Here is a 7,203-nt window from a genome sequence, read left to right as displayed (position 1 = left end):
TGACGTCACATCCGGTCAAAAATGGGCAAAAATGTCGAGCACCGCGTCTCCACGAATCGTCGAAAATAATTTTCAAGTAGACGTGTTTGTTTCGTTTTTTTGGAGTGGACAGCCTCGTATAATTTTGGTCCATGCAGTCGAGGGAGGTTGTATGGACATTGCTTCGACTATTTGTGGACAGATGCAGATAAAAGAAATAGCTTTACTACAAAATTGATGGCAAATAACGACGGCGTACTTTTGTGTCATGGCGGGAAATTACGCTTACTCCAAATAATTGACCTGCCAACTTTTGGATCTAGCAATTACGGATGTAGTTAAAGTGATGATTTAAATAGCCTATTCTGTTTACAAGACCACGGATCAAACACTGGTGGTTATAGTTTGGAGTGGCTATAGCTGGAACGTCGTATCACAGGTCTATCACAGGCCTTGAAGATAAAATTTCGAGCGAGTCATCTCTGCAAGACGTCGAAAAGAAGTTTGTAGCAGGCGTGTTTTCTTCGTGTTTCTGAACTGACAGGTCTTGTGATTTTGTACTGTGGAATGGAGACAGGTTGCAGATAGATTGCTTTGACCATTGTAGAAAGGATTTTGACTAAAGATGCAGTTTAAGGGAAGTTTGATGGAAAGTGACGGAGACCTGTGGAGAGCGAAGCGCTGTGTCATGGCGGATAATTTCACACTCACAAAACACGAGTCGTTCCAACTTTTGGACCTATCAATAATTAATGCACGGAAAACGTTAAGTGAAATAGCCTATTCTGTTGACTAAGCTATGGATGAATTACTGGTGGTTTTAGTTTGTAGTGGCTATAGCGGGAATGTCGTATCACAGGCCTTGAAGTTGAGAGGTCGGTATCACTGGAGGTGTTTTTGTTCTATAAACTAGTGTGCACGTGTTCATGATCAGGATCAGGAGAATAGACAACTTACTACCTGCGTTCATCCTGAAGGTTGGTACTCTATTTCTCACATTTTGTAATGAACATTATTTGTTCCAATGAGACTGTACTACAATACATGTCATATACAACTGTACTATCGGTACCTGTATGTGGTCATCCATTGTTTTATTTATAAGAAAATATAATTAATAATTTTATGCTTTCTTTCACTGGGGGCCGAATTTAATCATATGTTGTTGTAAGATTTTAAAAAAAAATCATATCCTTCAGATCTGTTGCTCAAGGTTAATTACAGCTTTATTAATTGTGGCATAAGAATTAATTTTTGACCAGTCTGGGGGCACTTAGGTGTGAAAGATATATATACAACCAAAATATAAATTAATAGATTTATTAGCGTGCTTGTGGGATAAGGAGAACGGGGATGGCGCAGTGGTGAGAGCACTCGCCTCCCACCAATGTGGCCCGGGTTCGATTCCCAAAAAAGGACCCGGCGTCATATGTGGGTTGAGTTCAACACTGTCAAATGTTGGTTCTCGTCCTCGCTCCGAGGGTTTTTCTCCGGAGGGGATTCTCCGGTTTTCCTCCCTCCGCAAAAATCAACACTACTAAATTCCAATTCGATCTGTATCAGTCCTACATTTTATATTTATACATGAGCCTCTGGCTCGGACACTGAGGGTAACCTCGTCCTGCGTATGGACTTTAAAATTGTATTTACATTTACATTTATATAAGGTTACATAAACAGGAACTTCTGATATAAATGCATAAAAACATACATGAATAAATTAATTGTCATGATTAATTTGGGATTATGGGGCTGGCAAAAAAAGTTATAAGAAATATTGTTAGCCTTGACTAAAAAAGTTCCAGTTAGAAAGAAAACAGAATGAAGGTGGGGGAGGGCCAGGTTCCCTGCTTCAACCTCCTTGCTCGCGGTAGTTGGGGGGGGGGGGGGGCAAAAAATGCAGGCTAGCAAGGCAAAATATAATTGCCTCCCCCAACATGATTTGTACCTGGCCTGCACTGCAGATGATCTGACAGGGGGCATAGCTTTATGTAACACAGGCTACCAACTATGGAGCTGGTGTTTGTCACTGGAGTAAATGACATGGTTGATGATCTTATGTGAGACTTTAACATGCCTTTGCTGTGCTGATGAATTCTAACAATGGCTGTCCATGGCTGCCACTCCACAGGTAATAAGCTGTTGGCATGAGTACAGGTCCTGGCCAGATTGTGGAGATGTGTTGTGTGACCCATTGCATTCAAATGGTTTATTTACCAAGAACTGTTTTGGGTTCAGCTGGGAGGAACTTGGCATTGAGCTTGGCTCGGTAGTGACACGATACTAATAAAAGCTAAAAGCTTGAGGGGTCGTGTATTTAAATTAACTATGCTAAGATTAAAATTACAATTCTTATATTTACAGTAAAATTAATTATTTAATTAAATACTAACTAGACTGTTGCTATGTACATGTATAGCTTATTCCGGTTTCTGTAGCATTAAGCGGCTAGGAATATTACTACCCCCTCTTGAATGGGATGCTAGTTGCCGCCACAGTACCCATTTATACACCTGGGTGGAGAGAGGCACTATGAGAGTAGTGTCTTGTCCAAGAACACAACACAATGACCCAGACCAGGGCTTGATCCCGGACCAAGGGGGGGGGGGGGGGTACTCAGGATTTCAAGGATTTTTTTGGGTTTCAAATTTTCAATTCCAGGATTTTTTGGGTAAGAAAATTTGGCAAATATTTTTTTGATTTAAGTATGGATGTTTTTGGGTATTAAAAACAATCTTGCGATTCGTGGTGAGTTTTGCAAATAAAGTACAAACAACGTGTTTTGCTGTTGATTTTTGAGGGGTCAATTTTTGATCTAGGAATTTTTTGGTTTGTATTGGAAGCCCTGGGGATTTTTTTGGGTCTTGATTTTTTTCCCCATTCGATCAGACACCATCACTTGAAGTCCCAAGTACCCCTCTGGGATCCCAGCCTGTTCGATCTGGAGTCCTGCGTACTAACCAATAGCCCCTAGTCTACTTACTGTAATTTTTAGTGGAGGCTTAACATTTTCCTATAAAATAATAACAATTAAAGGTTCTTATAAATTATTTGCACATTTAAAATTCTCAATGACTGACCTTATTTTTCTGGCATAAACTTTCAAAATAATTAATTTTTTGGTTATTAGTTTATTTGTGTGTGCATGCAGTGTTTGAGTTTATACAAAAAACATTAGAGCTTACAAACCAAAAAAACGCAACCCTTCTATACGCAACCCAAAAATACAAATGCTGCTCCAAGTTACATTTATTATTTATTTTTTAGATGTATAGTATGAATGATGATGTTTAGACAGAGTTAAACATTAGCTGATTACTCCTATGTAACAATAAGTGAAATTCTTTATTATAACAAATAGAAGCCCCCTTATTTTGTTTAATCAATTATTTTTTTTTTCTTGTACAGCTCACTCCAATGGTAATGGAAAGCTGAAAGGAGAGTTAGCATGTAATGAAACCATGTTTAGGGAGGTAATGCAGGCAGGATAAAAAGTTTGAAGATATGGAAGGCAGTCCAGGAAAAGGAGAATATTGGATCTACCTTGATGGAGAAGTGAAGCCCTGTCTACAAATACATGTACCATTTTCATGCGTAAAGAATGTATTTTAAGAACTAAAGGGATATGAGTATGTTCTCACAAGTTTTAAATATGAAACTTGAAATAACAAAAAAGGTTTCACAATAATTTCTTTTCAATGTGTAGTTCCAAAAAAATATGCATATCCCCTCCCCCACATTTGCCTTATGACCCTGTCAACCCCCATCCTCTGGAATTTCTAATTAAGTTTAATGCATTGGTTCACATTTTGAGGTCTTTGAGACCTCCCATCCCTCCCGGGGGGCACTCAAAAAAACTTATATGGGGAGGCTCCGCCCCTAGGTCCAACCCCTTACCCTTTTTTATACCTGATTTTGACAGAAAAGGCACCCCTTTAGTATACCTTTTATTGAAAAAATGTACCCCTTTCATATACCTACACGACACGACATACGATACAGCCATAAGTTGCATCTGTTTGAATATTTAATTTAAAGGCCTTTTTAAATATCTTAATGACAGAATTTCCTACTCTTTCATACCTGAAGCCTAAAAAAGGTACCTCCTTTCAGGCGGAGCCTCCGTATAGGCCATTATAGGGAGTACCCCCTGGGCCATCCCTTTAGTGGGGGGATAGCATAGGTATATTTCAAAATCTAAACAATACTTAATTGCACTGTAAATTGGTAACAGAAAATGGGAGTCTGGATAATTGCCCAAATGTCAGGTGTGAATGGCTGAGACATGACACCCAAGAATTAAGATAGATGATGATATGTTTACTATAGGGCAGGAAATACCCAGGTCTGATTAAGTTTTGCTCTTGGGCAAGTGAAAATAAAAGCTTAATGGCCTGGTGGGTATGTGAATTTAGCATCAACAGAAGTCACTTCAGTCTGAGTGACAGCAAAAAAATAATTAAGTTGGGGCAAATTAGTGAAAACTGAAATTTACTGGCTCACTGGGAAAGTAGATTTCCCCTAAATTAAACAGTGCAACCCTACTAACCCCTTGCATATCCACCTAGGACAGCTACAGACCCTAGAAAGCCCAATAAATAATGGTAGTATGTCTGAGTGGAGTCCAGATTGGTCTGTAATCATGCCAGTGATTAACAAAATCGGACGACTGGAGGAGGGAGTCTGATTTGTTTAGTCTTGAGTATGATTACAGACAGAATTGGACGACACAAAGTTCTATTATATTAACAAACTTCGAGGAAATCCTGTTGAGGATTTATCTCCACTTTGACAAAAAAGCCATTTAAAAACTGAAGGTTTTAGGAATATCAAGGAGTATTCAGTCACGATAAGGAACTAAAAGAAAAGCACCCACATGCACAGCACACAAACTTTGTTATCGGACACCTTGTTATTAGACACCTTGTTATCAGACACTTAAGTTGCGCACGCTCCAATTTGGTGAAAAATAGGGCGTGCTAAGAACCAATCAGATTCAAGAATTTTGTTATAGTTGTGCTTAAAGAGATAATGGAGGCTAAAAGAAGGCCACCTCTCGACTGGTTTTGCCACTCACATGAGGCTACTGGCTTTGCCACTCACAGATCACACTTAAGTGGCTGTGCCACAGACCAATAACAGGAACAAGAAAAAATAAAAATAACCTCTAGAACCAAGGGTAAAGTAAAATAACATCCCCATTCCTCTTGCAACTGTTATGATGAGAAGACTAAATACAAAATTCAAATTTATATAACGAATTTAAAAGACAAGTCACAGAGACCAAAGTTTGGTTCATGAAATATGATACTTTTAATCAGAAAGCTAAGGGTAGTAGCACAACTCATGGACAAGTCTCTTTGCTTTAATTTACAGATGGACAAACAAGTTTGGCCAAGGACACAAATAATTTATTAATTTCTTTGTTAAAGTGAAACCCTTTCAGAAAACTGTAACTGGTTCAAAATAGATTATATATGTAGCTACCAGCTTGTGTAAATTTTAGAACAGGTCAAGAACTACTTGAATTAGTAGCTCTACAATACAGAGCCATGTGACAATTATTTGGTATCAATCTTTATATAACAGTCACTGTCAAATTACATACAGGATGATATAAAAGTAGTTATGCAAATATTTACAACTACAAAATAATTGGCCTGTAAGAAAGTAAGTAAGTAAAGTCTTAACTTAATGAGACATTGATTTATGTTAAGGAAGCTCACAACGGTTTCTAGCACTTTCCAGCTCTTATACTTTGATGGGTCATCAGTACTACAATTCTTTATCATTAAATTTCTTACGTAAAGGTGGCTCTGAAACTGCTGCTGGGAGAATTTTTTTAACTTTGCAAAAAAAAGTTGTATCTTTAACATGCTGTTCATTATGCTATCCACTTTTTAAACAACTGGGGCCTAGCCTGGTGGATAAGTGTTAAAAAGACAAAGTGAGTGATATATATAGTTGTGAATGGCATAATATTATCCATCCTCTTTACTATAGCTACTAGCTTCTGTTTATATTATTTATTTTTAATTTGTTTGTTTGTTTAGTTCTTATTACATGTATCTACCACACCTCATTGCCTCCAGGGGGTCAAAAATTAATTCTTATGCCACAACTAATAAAACTGTAATTAATAACCTAACAGATAAAATGATCTGATTTAAAAAAATTCTCAAAACAAATATATTCGGCCCCCAGATGAAAGAAACCATATAATTTTGACCATATTGTTAGCCGCAGTAAAGAATAAACAACTGATGACCACAGAGACCGATTATACATACATTAGTCTCATTGAAACCAATAATGTTTAATACAAAATGTGAAAAATAGAGTACCAACCTTCGGAATGCACGCAGTTTGTAAGGGGTCTATTTTCCTGAACACGTGCACACTAGTTTATAGAACAAAAACACCTCCAGTGATACCGACCTCTCAAACTTCAAGGCCTGTGATAATGATATCGCCGCGATAGACAGTACAAATTAAAACCACCAGTAATTCATCCATAGCTAAGTCAACAGAATAGGCTATTTCACTTAACGTTTTCCGTGCATTAGTTAGTGCTAGGTCCAAAAGTTAAAACGACACGTGTTTTGTGAGTGTGAAATTATCCGCCATGACACGGCACTTCGCTCCCCGCAGGTCTCAGTCATTTTCCTTTAAACTTTCCTTAAACTACATCTGAAATCAAAATCTTTCCTTTATTGGTCAAAGCAATCTATCTGCAACCTCTCTCCGTTCCACAGTACAAAATCACAAGAGCTGGCAGTCCAGAAAGACGAAAACAACACGCCTGCTTCAAACTTCTCTTCGACGTCTTGCAGAGATGACTCGCTCGAAATTTTAACTTCAAGGCTTGTGATAATAATATTCCTGCTATAGTCACTGCAAACTACAACCACCAGTGTTTGATCCGTGGTCTTGTAAACAGAATAGGCTATTTAAATATTCACTTTTGCGATATCTGTGATTGCTAGATCCAAAAGTTGGCAGGTCAATTTTTCGGAGCAGCGAAATTTTCCGCCATGACACAAAAGTACACCGTCATTATTTGTCCTCAATTTTGTAGTAAAGCTGTTTCTTTTACCGACATTTGTCCACAGATAGTCGAAACAATTTCCCTACAACCTCCCTCGACTGCATAGACCAAAATGATACGAGGCTGTCCGCTCCAAAAAAACGAAACAAACACGTCTACTTGAAAATTGTTTTCGA

Source organism: Oculina patagonica, chromosome 7 (assembly GCF_052425735.1).
Source record: "Oculina patagonica isolate OP01 chromosome 7, crgOcupat, whole genome shotgun sequence".
NCBI lineage: Eukaryota > Metazoa > Cnidaria > Anthozoa > Scleractinia > Oculinidae > Oculina > Oculina patagonica.
Note: the sequence above shows the minus strand (reverse complement) of the source record.